Here is a 17279-nt window from a genome sequence, read left to right on the forward strand (position 1 = left end):
TATAGTGGGGAAATGGCTGCAACATTGGAGCAAAGTGGGGAAAATGCTGCTGAGCCGTGGGAGACAGGGGCTAATTGTGGCAGCTGACAGGTCGGGGCGTGGGGGAGCATGGGCTGACGCAGGGGCAGGTGGCAGCTTCTTGTTGGCTCAAGTGGCTGGCGCATCAGGTGGATGGGACGTGACGTCAGCGTGTCAGCGTGGCAGGTGCGACGTGTCAAGCGGCAGTGCGTCAGACGTGGCAGGGGCGGCTGGTGGCTAGCGGCTTGGCGGCTAGGCTTCTTTTTGGGCCTAATTTTGGGCCAAATCATCTTCAAAAATGCCATTTTCTTCATGATTTTTTCAATTTTAATTCTTTCTTTCTCCTTTCTTTTTCTTTGTGTCAAAAATATATTTTATTTCCTGAAAATTAAACACAAATTAAATTAAAATTAATATTTTCAAATATAAAATATATGACAATAAATCCATGAAAATATTAATTAAAACTTAATTAATTTTACACTTTTAAGACTAATAAAATGATATTTTTGAGCACTAATCACAACCCCCAACCAGCTTATTGCTAGTCTCTAGCAATTCAAGCGAAATGATAAATGTCAACATGATATATTTCCGGTCAAAAATGATAAAAGAACTTATGTATTAACACAAAATGTTAGTAACAAGTCAACAAGAGTTATCAAGATTACTTTGAATAAATCTAGAGTTGTGAGTGTGTGTACCAAACTTGAACCTTCTTACCGCAAACCATAGCACATAAAGCCTTCGAAATTATGCCAAGTAAAAGTCTCAACTCCATTAACCTCCCATGTAATTGAAAGTATTTAAAGTTTAAGGGTTTCACTCATGGAGTTGGAAAAAAAGTAAGCACTCATCAAATGGGTATATATTTAGGACAAACTCATAAATAATTATTGAAACGAAGATAGGAAATAAATTATTTGGACAACCACCATAAAGAGTACCACAAAACCAGTTTTTCGGGATTTTAAGTTAAATAGACAATCTTTACATTTATTCTAAGAGCCATAAAATAAAACATGAAATTAATAAACATACATTTTTTTTTTGGACACAAGAGACAACATAATTAAAAATGATAGAAATATTGCTCTTGTGTATTTCTCCCTTTTTTTTTTTTAATATATATATATATTTTTTATTTTCTCTTTTTCCTTTTTTTTTTCTTTTTCATGAACAACATAATAAAAGGCTCCCTAATAATATTTGTCTATAGAAAATATTATCCCTAAAACATCATCCATTCATACCACAATACCTTGTCCAAATAATTATAACCATTTCTAAGAATCAATAAAAATTTAAAAGTTGTTTTCTCAAGTCTCACTTCTCACACAAAAGAATGAATTACTTAAACATGGCAACTTTCTAAGCTAATATGTGCTAACAACCATCTTACCACAACATTTGGCATGTGCATTAGGTAACTCTAGAGAAACTCTTAGTAATACAGATAACAAAAATTGACTCAAAAGTAACATTTTGCAAAAATAAATAAGTAATTTTTTAAATTTGACCGTGAAAATATTAATATGGCAAAAATCAACATGAACGTGCATGAATATGCTCACCACCCCCAACCAAAATCTGACAGTGTCCTCAATGTCTCAAAATATAATAAATGTAAAAGAGCAGGGAAAGAGAACACTTGGATAGCGAGCGTCGAGTGGTAGAGCGAATATTGATTCTCTAAAACATGAAAAACTGAAAACAAAATGATAACAAATAAAATAAAATGACAAAAGGGAAATAAACAGAAAACAAACCTATGTACAAACAATTTGGAACAATACTCAGACTTGGTAAACCGGTTTCACGAGAGTGACTTCTTCAGACTGGGTCACCCTCTCTATGTAGTGTTTCAATCGCTGGCCATTTACTTTGAATTCTCTCCCATCAGTTGGGTCTATGACCTCAACAGCACCGTTGGGAAAGACAGATTTCACAACATATGGGCCAATCCACCTTGATCTCAGCTTGTCAGGGTGGATATGCAGACGAGAGTCATAAAGATGCACTCGTTGGTTTGGCTCAAATTCTTTTCTTAGGATCTTCTTGTCATGAACCGCTTTCATTTTAGCCTTGTAGATCCTAGAGTTGTCATAAGCATCGTTTCTTAATTCTTCAATTTCTGACAACCGAAGCTTACGATTGAGTCCTGCCGCCTTGAGATCAAAATTTAGGCTTTTAACTGCCTAATAAGCTTTGTGTTCCAGCTCAACAAGAAGGTGGCAAGCTTTACCATAGACTAGCCTATAAGGAGACATACCAAGTTGAGTTTTGTAAGCAGTGCGGTATGCCCAGAGAGCATCGAGAAGTCATGAGGACCAATCTTTGCGGTCAGGATTAACCGTCTTTTCTAAAATTTGCTTAATTTCTCGATTGGCTAACTCAGCTTGGCCATTTGTCTGTGGGTGATAAGGCAATGCAACCTTATGAATTACACCATATTTTTGCATTAAGGTCTCGAAAGAATAGTTGCAAAAATGGGTGCCTTAATCATTAATGATAGTGCGTGGTGTGCCAAACCTAGATAACACATTTTCCTTTAAGAATTTCACAACAGTTGTGTTATCATTATTTCGACAAGGCACAGCTTCCACCCATTTTGAGACATAGTCTATGGCGAGGAGAATGTAAAGGTAGCCAGAAGAAGGTGGAAATGGTCCCATAAAGTCTATCCCCCAACAATCGAATATTTCTATTACAAGAATTGGGTTCAATGGCATCATATGTCGTCGGATAGGGCACCTAATTTCTGATACCTTTCACATGACCGACAGAAATTGTTAGTGTCTTTGAACAAAGTGGGCCAATAAAGACCACATTGTAAGATTTTTGCAGCAGTCTTTTTCATAGAAAAATGACCACCACAAGCTTCATTATGACAAAAGTTCAGAACACTAAAAATTTCATCATCTGGAATGCAACGTCTCATAATTTGGTCGGGGCAATATTTGAAAAGATATGGGTCATCCCAATAGAAGTTACGAACCTCGACCAAAAATTTACGTTTATCTTGTGCACTCCATGCAGTTGGTGTAATGCCCCGGATTCCCTAATGTGGTTTAACGGCTGGATTTGTAGGCCGGGAGGGCCATAATTGTTTAATTAAGCCATTTAATGTGTTTATGCACGTTTATGAGAATTATATTATAATATAATGTTAATTGTATGCATGTCGGTGATATTTGTTGAGACCACATTATGATGTGGGTTTGTTCGAGTTGTTCGACATGAAACGATCGTAGAATATTGATTAGCGGTTTAGTCACAACGGGTTTAAGTGTCGGGACTTGGGTTGAGTCTCGGGGTGATTTTGATGATTAGAGCGTTACCGGGAGATAAAGGGTAACGGGATGTGAATTATTGGTGTTTGAGATTATTGAGAATAGCGGGAATTGGAGAGCGTTAATTATGATTAACGAGTTAGGAGGAAAGTACCAAAAATGCCCTTGGGAGTCTTTAGAAACCATTAATTGACCTAGGGGTAAAATGGACATTTCACCCCTAGGATAGATATAACACTCTTGGCTGAAGAAAATAGTGAAGGAAAACAGAGTATATTTTAGAGTTCTCCCGTACCTCCTTTTTCTCACTGTTCTTTGTGGTTTTTGAACCAATTTTGAGGATTCAAGCTTAGGAAGCAAGCCTTGGGAGATTGGGAGTGTGTTCCACCATTGAAGAGCTTCATAAGCCAAGCTTTGGGTAAGTTTCTAACCATAGTTTCTCTGGTTTGCTCTGTTTTGGTTTTGTCTTGCAGCTGAAATGTTTAGGGTGAATTCATGGGTTTTGTTGGGAGTTTTGGCTAGGGTTCCCATGCTTGTGATGTTTAGGGTGTGTTGGGATGGTTTTTGGGTTCATTTGGCATCAAGAATAGGCTTTGGAAGCTTGGGAATCGAGTTAGAATCGAAGAAGACGAAGAAGGTTGGTTCAGGGGTGTTTTGGGCTGGAGGTAGCGCTACAGCGCCCACCCTAGGGCGCTATAGCGCTCCTCAGGAGACTTTTTGGCTTTTGGGAGGTTCTGAGTAGAGCGCTGTGGCGCTAGGGGTTGAGCGCTGTAGCACTACCCTGTTCCTTCCAAACCCCGTTTTGAGTGTTTTTAAGGGTTTTTGACTTGGGGTTTCAATCCTTAAGGCCCGGGATCGATTCTACTCACCGTGTGGGCATGTTTCGAGGTCCCGAGGGTGGTGCTTAGGTTAAGACCCTATTATTGTGGATTCTCATTAATGGAAGTTATAATTGGTTGTGATTAGGTAACCGCTAAGGAACTAAAAGACCGATCGTTCTCAGGGGTCGTCTTTATCATACTTCTCGCTCAAACTTGAGGTAAGAAAACAGTGTATGGATACAGTTGCACCCTGTACAGGTATATGACATGCATGGTTTGATATTGAGGCTTGTTGGTTGATATATGTGAACGTGGATTGCATATTAAATGCTAATGAATGCTGATTACCTGTTTAAGACACTGACTAGTCAGGGACCGACTCTAAAGTCGATGATCACGCATTGAATGGCTCTATGGTATTAATGCGGGACCAACCCTAAGGTCGATGAACATATAAGCGCTTGCCTGGTCTACGACCAGAAGACTATAGCCAAGGTATATGACCCCGGTGACCGTTTGTCACGTGGCTAAGGGACGTTGTCCATAGCTTCGACTCTAGAGTCGTGAGGAAGGTTATGTTGGTGACTAATCACCATGCACCTGTCCTGATCGAACATATGAAAGAATCACTTAACCATTAAGCCCTGGTGACCCTATCGTCACATGGCTAGAGGGAGCGATGCTCGTTATTGTGACTGTTGGCTATTGTCACCTATTTGTTGGACTGATAGTCCTGAATGGTTACTATGATCGTTGTTGATATTATATCATGTTTTATTATGTTTTCTTGCTGGGCCTTGGCTCATGGGTGTTGTGTGGTGCAGGTAAAGGAAAGGAAAAGCTTGGCCAGCCTTGAGTGGAGAGCTTGGGCGATGTGATGTACATACAGGGCCGCTTGACCGCCACGGTCAAGGAGTTCTCAGAGGGACTAGGGGTTTACCCTATTTTTGCCGCTTAGGCCGGCGGGGATTGTAAATTTGGAACTGTAGCGACTCTTTTGTATTAAGAACTACTTGTAAACATTTTAAAAGGCTCATGAGCAATTTATTTACTTAATGAAATGTACCCTTTCCTTTTTACTGGTTTTCTACCTTAACCTGATAATAACACTTAGATCACGTTTTTAACCAAAGGACTCGGGTAGCGGGTCAAATTTCCGGTTCACCGTTCTCCGTAACTGTTCTGGGGTAGCCAGGGCGTTACAGTTGGAAGTTCGCCAGTCACTAAGTAATTGACGATATGAGTGTACCATGGCAACTTAGTGACTGCGAAGAGATGTTCATCAGGGAAGTCATCTCGAATGGCTGGGCCATCAGCGGAATCAGAAAATTCAAGATGAGATAAGTGGTCTGCTACCACGTTTTCAACTCATTTCTTGTCTTTTATGGTCATATCAAATTTCTGTAACAGAAGGATCCACCTAATTAAATGCGCCTTAGCATCCTTTTTGGAAAGGAGGTATTTTATGGCGGAATGGTCCGTGAAGACTATGATAGGTGAACCAATCAGGTAGGAACGAAACTTGTCAAGTGCGAATACTACAGCAAGTAACTCTTTTTCAGTGGTAGAATAGTTCATTTGAGCACTGTTACGAGTTCTACTTGCGTAATAGACAACGAAGGGCTTCCCTTCCCTTCTTTGACCTAAGACAGCCCCTATAGCATAATTGCTAGCATCACACATGATTTCGAACGGTAAGTTCCAATCTGGTGGCTGAATGATAGGGGCGGAAGTGAGTTTTGCAACGAGCTTTCGGAAAGATTCCTCACACTCAGGTGTCCAATTGAACACAACATCTTTTGCTAGGAGGTTTGACAAAGGGCGAGCAATTGTCGAAAAGTTTTGTATGAACCTCCTATAGAATCCTGCATGCCCAAGAAAAGACCGAATGTCTTTAACAGTCTTGGGGGTGGGCAGCTTTGATATGAGTTCAATCTTTGATTGATCAACCTCAATTCCTCGTTCCGACACGACATGCCCCAAGACTATGCCTGATGGTACCATGAAATGACACTTTTCCCAGTTGAGTACCAAGCCTTTCTCTTTGCAACGTTTAAGCACAGACTCTAAATTGAGAAGGCTTGATTCAAAGGAATCTCCAAAGACTGTCAAATCATCCATGAATACTTCCATACATTTCTCGATCATATCACTAAATATGCTCATCATGCATCGCTGAAAAGTGGCTGGAGCATTGCACAAGCCAAATGGCATACGCCGGAAGGCAAAAGTACCAAAAGGACAAGTGAATGTGGTCTTATCCTGATCTTCTAAGGCAATCTCGATTTGGTAATACCCTGAATAACCATCGAGAAAACTATAGAAAGGATGACCTGCCACACGTTCCAATATTTGATCGATGAATGGAAGTGGAAAATGGTCTTTGCGAGTGGCTGCATTTAATTTTCTATAATCAATGCACATGCGCCACCCAGTTGTGACCTTGTTAGGAACAAGTTCTCCTTTTTCATTTTGTACCACTGTTACCCCAGATTTATGGGGAACAACCTGAGTTGGGCTGACCCATTTACTGTCAGCAACAGGATAGATTATGCCAGAATCCAGAAGTTTCAAGACTTCCGTCTTAACTACTTCCTTCATCGTTGGGTTCAGTCTTCTTTGAGGGTCACGACGTGGTATAGCCCCGTCTTCCAATTGAATGTGATGGGAGCAAATTAATTGAATAATACCTTTGATGTCAGCTATCGTCCATCCTAATGCATCTCTTTGTTCTTGCAACACATTGATGAGTTGGCGCTCTTGTGTGGCAGTGATCTTGGAGGATATTATGATAGGAAAAGTGTTGTCAGCTCCCAGGAAAACATGCTTAAGACCGTCAGGAAGTTGGGCCAACTTTGGTTGAGGATCTTGTTCAATAGATGGTTTTGGTGTTTCTCGATCTTGAGGGAGTTCCTCAAAATTGGATTCCAAAACATGGTTCTTTTAGCCTGTGAGTGTTTGACGATTTCAGGGTTGATTGCACACTCATCAGGCTCAGAACTTTCTGAAATTTGGAAGAGGTGATTAAAATGATTAGACGTGTATTTCGATTCGACCTCTTCCGAAATAAGTGTATCGATCAGATAGGATTGGAAACACTCATCGTTGTCAGGTGGTTGTTTGGCGATGTGGAAAACATTCACTTCTAGAGTCATGTTTCCGAAAGAGATTTTCATGAGACCATTCCTACAGTTAATGAGTGCATTAGCTGTTGCGAGGAAAGGTCTACCAAGAATGATGGGAATTTTGGACTCTATACTCATTTCAGATTGAGTGTCCAAGATGAGAAAATCAACAGGGTAATAGAATTTTTCAATTTGAATAAGAACGTCTTCTACTATTCCCCAAGGTTTCTTAACTGATCGATCGGCCAGTTGTAGCACCACAGATGTGGGCTTGAGTTCTCCTAGACCTAATTGCAAGTATATTGAATATGGCATAAGATTTACACTTGCTCCTAAGTCTAGCAGTGCTTGTCCAAATTCCTGTTCCCCTATTTGGCATGAGATGGTGGGACAACCAGGATCTTTGTACTTAGGCGGTGTCTTGCAGTCAATTACCGCGCTAGCTTGTTCTGCCAAGAATGCAGTTTTCTTGACATGATGCTTTCTTTTAATGGTGCATAAATCCTTGATAACCTTTGCATAAGCGGGCACTTGTTTGATCACATGCAACAATGACAAGTTGATCTTCACTTGTGTTAAAAGGTCTAGGATTTCACCATGATTTTCCAGTACCTTTCCAGTGGATTTCAAAGCTTGAGGAAAGGGTGCCTTTACTGGAATGCTTATTGGAACATCATTATCTGGAGCGGGCATTGACGTGCTCGTTGTCTTAGTTAACGGTGAAACCATACTTTGACCACTTCGAGTAGTGATGGCATTAACCTCTTTGAAATTTGTATCTGCAGAGGAGGAGGTTTGTGCCATGTGTTGCCCTTTTTGATGGATTAGAGGTTGAGCGGGAAGTCTCCCATGCTCTTGAATCGCCAAAGTAGTGTTTAGCCTTGTCATTTGGATTTTCATGTCCTTCATTTCCTCTACCATTTGTGTGAAACAAGCTTTGAGCTCTTGAGTTGAGGCTATCTGAGTTTGCTTAAGCATTTGCAAAGTATTCTCAAGAGAATTACTTGACTGCGTGATATTTTGAGGAGCGTTGTATGATTTTGGTGGTTGTTGCTGCTCAGGCCTCCATTGGCTTCCAGATGCTTGGTTTGAATCCTTCCAGCTGAAATTTGGATGGTTGCGCCAACTAGGGTTGTAAGTGTTTAAGAAAGGGTTATAGGGCTTCTTGTTATCCCCTAAAGCATTGCATTGTTCCTTATTTCCTCCTCTTAACTCACTAAGAGTTGGGCACTCTTGCGGTTGATGTTCCATTCCTCCACAGATGAAGCATGGATCTTGTGTCTCTACCTTTGCAGCCATGTGGATTCCTCTACCTTCTTGAGATTTGAAAGCCTCGAATTGTTGTCTCAATGATTCAATTTGGCTTTTGACGTTGTCATCTTCCCTTAATTGGTAGATTCCAATTGATCGTGGCTTGTCCATAGGACTCGGTCCATTCCATGTGTAGGATTTTTCAACAAGATCGTAGAGGTATTCGAAAGCTTCATCGGGATCTTTTTGAAGGAATTCACCATTGCACATCATTTGTACGAATTGCCTTTGTCCGGTTGTGAGACCGTCATAGAAATAGCTGATTAGACGCCAGCTTTCGTATCCATGATGTGGGCATTGATTTATCAAATCTCTAAACCTCTCCCAGACCTGATGGAAAGTTTCATGGTCTTTTTGGATGAAGGTAGAGATTTGCCTCTTAAGGCTGCTAGTCTTATGGGGCGGGAAATATTTGGCAAAGAATGCTTTTGTCATTTCGTCCCATGTTTCGATAGATCTAGGCCTTAAGGAATACAACCAGCTTTTTGCTTTGTCTTTGAGTGAGAAAGGAAAGAATTTCAATCTCACAATGTTGGTGACATCTCGGTTGTTGAATGTAGCCACCACCTCTTCGAATTCCCGTATATGCACGTACGGACTCTCATTTTCCAACCCATGGAAGGTTGGTAAGAGGTTAATCATGCCGGGTTTGAAATCGAAATTTGGCATATTGTTGGGATATATTATGCACGAAGGTGTGGTTGTACGCGTAGGATGTAAATAATCCTGTAGCGTTCTTGGTTGGACTTCGTCTTGATGAGCCATCGTGGGTGGTTCGGGAAGTCTCGGTGAATCGGGAGTGTTTGAACGAATGGAAGAAAACGACGAACTAGGAGAGTTTTCTAAAGTTTCAACTTGTTGTCTCACAAATCTCCCTAGTGTGTCTCTGTTTCGTGGCATAAATATTTTTTAGTTTGTAAGTATTATAAGCGCAAATGTGTAATAATGTAATAAGTATACACCTAAATGTTCCCAGGCCAATTGGAAAGGCTGTCAAGGTATCACTTTAGGCCCAAGAGCTTTTCTAGAACTCCCCGAGGTTCTTAGAAAATATTGGAGGGTAACGCTAACACAGATCTTATTTAAGAACCAATTTTTCTAAGACAGAACAAGTTTGGTTTTTACTAATTTCCAAAATTACACAAATGTTCTCAATACTTTGTTTGATTTTTTTTTTTTTTTAATTTTATGCTTTTTTCGGAAAAAAAAACCTAAATCTAGAAAATAAATTCTAAACCTAAAAGTAAAATGAATAAAATAAAACAATAACAAAAATAAATAAATAAATGAATAAAAAAAATTACTAAGGAAAAATAAAATAAAAGAAAAAAATTATACTACTTTTTTTTTTAATGGAAAGAAAAAAAAAACATTAATTTACTATGCAAACCTTTAATTGTAGAATTACCTCCCCGGCAACGGCGCCAAAAATTGATATCGCCCAATAAACTTCTAAGCGGTCGCAGTAGTAATCGGGCTATGTCGTATCCACAGAGAGGTAAAATACAAAATTAAAAGAAAGATTAGTAAATTAATAATAATAAACTTTGGAAAAATGTGAATTTGAAAAAGAATATAAACATTAAATGAATAAAATCGAGGAATTAGAATCAGAAAGAAAGTATGGAAGGCATAAGTTTCATTCATGCAAACATATATATATTTTAATAAAATTGATTCATTATACTCAACTATAATTCTACACCATTAATTATAGTTGGAAAATATATATAATAAAGCTCGCCTTAAAATATGTTCTTTAATTAAATTATACTAACTTCTAATTTTAAAAACCTATCATATTATATACTTTAGAGCGACAAAATACCAATGTCAGAATGCAGTAAAAAGCATATAATATAACAAATATTCTAAATTAAATTAAAAACCTAAATTACATAAGAAGAGCATGACTAGACTTATGTAAAAGATAATAATAAATTTAGAATAAAAATTATAAGAAAATAAATTTAATTGTAACAAATATATAGAAATGAAGAACGAAATGAAGAACAAAATAAAGAATTAATATATAAAAAATATAATATTAAACATGAACTCCACTCTAGCCTTTCCACAAGAAAATTTAGCCTAAAATAGGCATTGTTTTCACTCACAAAAATGTAAAAGAAAAATATGAAAAATAAGTGTTTTTCTCTCCAATACTCTCTAAACTCTCCTTACACAATCTCATATGATTTCCCTACATTTGGTCCTCTATTTATAGTGAAAATAGGACCCAAAATGTGAAAAATCGTGTACAATATAGTGGGGAAATGGCTGCAAAATTGGAGCAAAGTGGGGAAAATGCTGCTGAGCTGTGGGAGATAGGGGCTGATTATGGCAGCTGACAGGTCGGAGCGTGGGGGAGAATGGGCTGACGCAGGGGCAGATGGCAGCTTCTTGTTGGCTCAGGTGGCTGGCGCGTCAGGTGGATGGGACGTGGCGTCAGTGTGTCAGCGTGGCAGGTGCGGCGTGTCAGGCGGCAGTGCGTCAGACGTGGCAGGGGCGGCTGGCGGCTGGGCTTCCTTTTGGGCCTAATTTTGGGCCAAATCATCTTCAAAAATGCCATTTTCTTCATGATTTCTTCAATTTTAATTCTTTCTTTCTCCTTTCTTTTTCTTTGTGTCAAAAATATATTTTATTTCCTGAAAATTAAACACAAATTAAATTAAAATTAATATTTTCAAATATAAAATATATGACAATAAATCCATGAAAATATTAATTAAAACTTAATTAATTTTACACTTTTAAGACTAATAAAATGATATTATTGAGAACTAATCACCTCCAGCAAGGCATCCACTTGTTCTTTCTCTTGATGAGTCTCCCCATGCGCTTTCACCTCCACTTGAAGCAGATCATCCAATGCCTAGATCCGAGACTCAAGACCAGTGTTCCTCTCCCGATCCTGGGTAGACTGGGCTTCGGCCGCCTCCAACTGAGCCTTAACTCAGAGAAGCTCCACCTCCAAATCAGCCACCATCTTTCTATTCTCAGCTTCTCTCCGGGACAAAGTCTCTTCGATTTAAAAACGAGTCCAAGAAGCCTCTTTGCGGTCCGCTTTGGCCTGAGCCACCTCCTTGGCCAGGGCTTCCTTAGCGGCTTCCCGCTGGTTCATGGCCGCTTCTAGCTCCAATTGGCCTGTCTCCATTTTCATCACCATCTCGGCCACCAAGTCGGCATTCCGATGGGCCAGTAAAGCATCCTGGAACAAATTGAAGTTAGAAAAATCTGAAGAACTAGAAATACGAGAAGAAAAAGGAGGTATAAACGGATAACTTACAGCAGTGGCCTGATGGCGGATCGCCTGGGAAATGAATAGCACGTCCTAGTTGGCTATAGTGGCGTACAACTTCAACTGCGGGTTGGACATAGTAGCCCCAACCTTCTCCAATAAGTCCACGACGAATGGAGCCATGTCTTCCCCCAGTTTAGGACGAAACCCAGTCTCAGCAATAAGCCGGTCCACGATCGGTGGGAAGCACTAAAACTTGTCGGATGCTCTGAGAACTCGACCTTACGACGAATCATCAAGGCCCGGTAAACCTCCTCCCTCTTCTCCCGACCATTCTCCCACGTCCGAGACACCATTTTGGACCGCTCCTCCCGCAAGATCGCCTCTCCCTCTTCAGGTAGAGCCGGATGGATGGGAAGCACAGGCACTTCCGGAAGTTCCTGGCCGGCGAGTTGACTTTCCCCGGAGGACTCCTCGGCCAGGTGGGTGTCTTTAGTCTTGGCCCTCTTCGCCCCCTTCGTAGACTCGCCTGCAGCCGGGTCCGCGGCTCTCTTCTTGGACCCTCGACTAGTCAGGGGGTCCTTCTCTAGGTCAATCATCGGAGGTCGTGCGGGAAGAGGCGACACAGTTTCGGTAGGGACTGTTGAAGCAGGAAGCGCGAGTGGGGCCTCTCCGACCAGGTTCGGCTCCGACACTGAACCCTCAAGTACCGCGTCCAACACCTTCGCCTTAGACACCCCCTTGGCAGCTTTCTTAGCAGAAGCCCTGGCCTTAGCATCCCGAGCCTGCTTCATCTTCTCCACCGGGTTGGACATGTCGGAGTCTTCTGAAATGGATAAATAAAAAGGGAATTAGCAAAATAAATGAGCCAGGATTAGTGAGTAAAATCAAAGTTAAAAGTACTCTAGGATGAACCCCTGCCTAGAACTCGGACTTGACTTAATTCTCCTAAGGTGAAGGAATGGACTCAGTCTCCCATGCCATCTGGGTCCAGGAAGTTCCCATATTGAAGGAACCCGGATGAGTACATGAGAGTTTCCGGATCTATAGTGATGGTAGATGAAGGTTTCGTTTCTCCATCAGCCCGGAACAGGGGGCCTCGATAAACTAGTCTATCCCTAACTAAGTCCCCAACACGGGGAGCATAAGTCAAAAGCAAAGGTGAATTACCTTTCCCTGATACACTAGCACCGGGAATCCCGATGTTTGGGTGGGCCTTGTCAAAAAGGGCTTCCAGCTCCTCGGAGGTGGCACTCTCCCTTTGTTAAGCCTAGTCCCTCTTCCTTTTTGCCGCGTCTGCCAAGGCAGTGGCTTCCACAACCCTAATGTGCCCAAGGGCCAACTCCTCCCTCAAGATCGGATCCTTCTCGCATTGTATCCCCCGGAGACTAGGGGCCCTAATCGTCTGGTTGACTGCTAACATCCCAACCACTCGAAGGTTCTTGGTGTTAACATAGCCCCCCACGTCCAGGTCCTCCACGCTTAGCGTGGAGTAGAACTTCTTCCGATCCAGGATAAAATGGGTGAGGGGGGTCTGGGCATAAGGTCCTATCATCCAGGGCAGTAAGTTGAAAACGGGAAATAAAAAGTGAAACCAAGTTAGACTATGAAACGGGAAGCTACTTTCCCACTCGCTGTAAGTCCAACGTCAGAGTGGGGTTCTTATCCAGAAAAAACCCGGATGTCATGAACCAGTAGTGTCTAACATCCGGGGGTGCTTCCATGAGCTGGTGGGAGCCGCGTAGTTGCCACGAGGCTTCAGTCTGTAGAAGCCATCCAAGCTCTTGTCCTTAGCATTAAGCTGGGGCTCCAACTTGTAGAAGTACAACACCTCTGCAGGAGTCGGGTCTGAGATTCCCTTCGCTATGCAAAAGATGCGCCATCCCGCAAGCAATCGGTATGCTTGAGGCAAGAGCTGGAACGGCGCAATCCCCACGAACTTGAGGAATTGCGCGATGTAATCCTGAAGCGGGAGAGTGCCTCCCGCACTGATGTGGCCCACGCTCCAGGCCCCAAATTCACCCATGGCGGTGTGGGCTTTTTCTTCTTTCCTGGCCAGGCAGTTGTAGAACAGTCCAGGAGTCGATTCCACGCCCAAGTGCTTCTCCAGGGCATGCAGCATTCGGTAGTTCCGAAATAAGTTCTTTACCCCCTCCATCTCCCATTTGTTGCCATTGGGAGCCTTAGGTCCTAACAAAGTGAAAGGGGTTGTTTGAACATGTTCCTCTAAATGGATGGTGACGCCAGAAGTCATAGCTGAGGATCTGAGAACAAAAGGAAGGAAAACAAACCAAGCAGTCAGCACCAAAACCCAAAAAGGTTGATTAAGGTACAGGGGCTCTCCTACGAACTGCTTGGAAGAGTCCCCTCCGGATCGGATCCAGGATCACCAAGGATCCATAAGATCCTGATCAGGAACAAATGGAAAGGGTTCTTGCTAAATTTTTCCTAAGTTGACCTATTGTCGTTCGTCCCAGTACAGCCCGAACCTGAGAAGGTCCGGGATGGCCCAGAAAACTTTTTCCTCGCCTACTCTAATGCACCCAGAGCCACTCTAAACAGAGGCAATGGCTCTAGCAACCTTATGACTATAAAAACAATTTGACGATATGGTAAACGCAAGAAATTAAAAGTAAAAAGTTAGGAAAACTTACTGAAAAGGACTGGTCGTGAAGAATGGCATGTGTCCGGCGACAGCGACGGCAGAATCACCATTTTTAACAGGTGGAGGCGATGCAGAAGTTCGTCTAGTGGACAGGCCAAGGTCATCTGTTCAGGTAGAGGTGCGGAGATTAGGCACGTGGGGAATAAGTGATGGCGAAGGCGAAGCAGCTGGTGGTAAATGTCGTCGGCGAGCTCGGACATAAAAGGCCCCTTGTGAAATTTCGTGTTGAGAGTGTAAAAGTTTGAAATGAGAACCTTAAGGTATATATAAGAGCCGAGAGGCTGTTTTTGATCTAATGGTTCGGCGTGATTCCCCCCATCGGACGATTCTGGGTCGTGCAGGGACATTAATTGGCCTACTCGAGTACTGGATCACGGTTGCCCAAAGGTGCGATCCGCGCCGCCCTGATCCAATGGCCCAGAAGAAGAGCACCTCAAAGGTCATCCCATCCAACGGTCCTCTTTATCGCAGAGATAATAATGGGGCCATTCGTGCGGATGGGACGCTTCAGAAATCAAGTTGGCATTTAACTGCCAACACAGTAACCAATAGAATGTTAGCTGACCCTTCAAATTCGAGTGCCATTAATGCGCCAGTCGCAAGGGGACACGTACGCCCTTCACAATGAAGTAGAGAGAACGAGAGGCCTCTAGACGACCCTGAAGTAAATGAACTGGGGCTTTGGTAAACGAACCCGGATCCTGGTAAACGGACCGGGCTTTTGGATTCGGTCCAGGACATTGAAATAGGCTTTCACTCCATGATCGTTCAGCAAGCAATGCCCCCCATCTGCGAACTCGTCGCCTTGGAAATGAACCAGGAAGTGCTAAGCTGGTCCAGGAGGGAGACAAGCCTCCACCGCGTAAGCCCAGATGGAGGCTTGGGGGGTAATTGTTATCCTCGTTTCTTCCAACATGTACGGATCCGTACTCTAAGTTTATGGGTTACGTTACAGGGAGTTAAAGCCCAGATCGGGCCCAGTAGACGAAGAGAAAATGAATATTGGCAGTCCAAGTCTCGGCAAGGCCCAAAGGGCATTCGGAAATATAGGCCGGGACCATCACCGGAGCAAGTTGTATAAACCCGGGACTGCGAACTCTTTGTGTTATAGATATACTTTTATAGAAATATTATTTTAAGTCATCCATTGATATAACCATCTTACAATAGTTCAACCCTCTAATTAATTAGTTCATAAATTAGAATGGAAGAATTACCATTTTACCAATCTAATTTACTTCTTATTCCTTAAGTACCATTAATTCACTAGTGAATAATTAATCTATAATCTAATTATAGATTTGAGCTCAAAATCATTCAGTTCCATAATTAACCCTTAAGGGAACCAATATACGATCTGTTAAGAAAGATTAGATTCTGTATTGTTGATACATGTTCCAAGCCATCCATGATATTAAATCTCCAAAACAAAAGTCGTTAGCCTCATTCTATGAAGAGACCTTAACGAATGAATCAAAAGATTTAATAAACATGAACAGGAGTTCATGAACACTCAGGATTTAGGTTGATCTATAAATGATCATCAGTTATGATATGAATTACAAGTCTTTATTATTAAATGGTTTTTGGATAAAGACTTTTATTCATATCGATCCATGTCATATATAATCATATTATATAAACCACCTTTACCGAGATGTCTTACCACATCAATAATCTGAATCTAGATTATTTTCTGATATTTACAAAAATTATTCAAACAATAATTTAATAATCTAAATATAACAATAATAGACCATTGTATTTATTTATTCATTGAAATAATAAATGTCTTTTACATACTTTTAGGACATACTCCTAACAATCTCCCACTTGTACTTAAAGCAAGTAGGGCATTTCTCTCAATCCCATATTACGTACATGACCCTCGAATTGCTTTGCAGGAAGCGTCTTCTTAAACGGATCTGCCAAGTTATGTTCTGATGCGATTTTCAGAATGGACGAATCTCCTCTATGTACGATTTCTCTGACTAAGTGGTATTTGCGCTCTATATGCTTTCCCCTCTTGTGGCTTCTTGGTTCTTTAGAATTAGCATTGCTCCACTGTTGTCACAATAAAGAACAAGCAGTTTCTCCACTTCTGGAACCACTTCCAGATCCGTGTAGAACTTTTTCAGCCAAACTGCTTCTTTAGCTGCTTCACAAGCTACTATGTATTCAACTTCCATGGTTGAACCAGCTTACTGGATTGCTTAATGCTTCTCCAGACAATTGCTCCACCACCAAGAGTGAATACTGACCCAGAAGTAGACTTTCTACTATCTTTGTCAGATTGAAAATCTGAGTCAGTGTATCCAGTAGGTTCAAGATCACTACCTGAATATACTAGCATATAGTTCCTCGTTCTCCTGAGATACTTGAGAATATGTTTCACTGCAATCCAGTGTTCCAAACCTGGATTTGACTGATAACGACTGGCAATCCCTACTGCATAACATATGTCAGGTCTAGTACATAACATTGCATACATTAGGCTCCCTACAGCTGATGTAGGAATACTTTCTCATGTCCTCTTGCTCTTGCGGTGTCTTTGGACACTAATCTTTGTAAAGAGTAATTCCATGTCTGGTCGGCAATTGACCCTTTTTGGAATTTTCCATAGAGAATCTTTCAAGCAATTTATCAATATAATTTGCTTGTGAAAGTGCCAAGAGCTTGTTCTTTCTATCTCTTAGAATTTTAATGCCTAGAACATAGCTCGCTTCTCCTAAATCTTTCATTTGGAATTTGTCAGCCAACCATTTCTTTACATTTTATAATGTCTCTACATCATTCCCAATGAGT

General features: G+C 41.4%; 1 non-coding gene and 1 pseudogene across 1 annotated transcript; one reads left to right on the forward strand and one right to left on the reverse strand.

Annotated features, from left to right (window-relative positions):
- Nucleotides 1-2438: 2438 nt before the first annotated feature.
- Nucleotides 2439-7356, reverse strand: LOC133823621 (uncharacterized; annotated as a pseudogene).
- Nucleotides 7357-8848: 1492 nt separating this feature from the next.
- Nucleotides 8849-8955, forward strand: LOC133813492 (small nucleolar RNA R71). Its single transcript, XR_009884500.1, has one exon. It is a non-coding gene; the product is annotated as a small nucleolar RNA R71 (small nucleolar RNA).
- The last annotated feature ends 8324 nt before the right edge of the window (nucleotides 8956-17279 follow it).

Source organism: Humulus lupulus, chromosome 1, assembly GCF_963169125.1.
Source record: "Humulus lupulus chromosome 1, drHumLupu1.1, whole genome shotgun sequence".
Classification (NCBI taxonomy): Eukaryota; Viridiplantae; Streptophyta; class Magnoliopsida; order Rosales; family Cannabaceae; genus Humulus; species Humulus lupulus.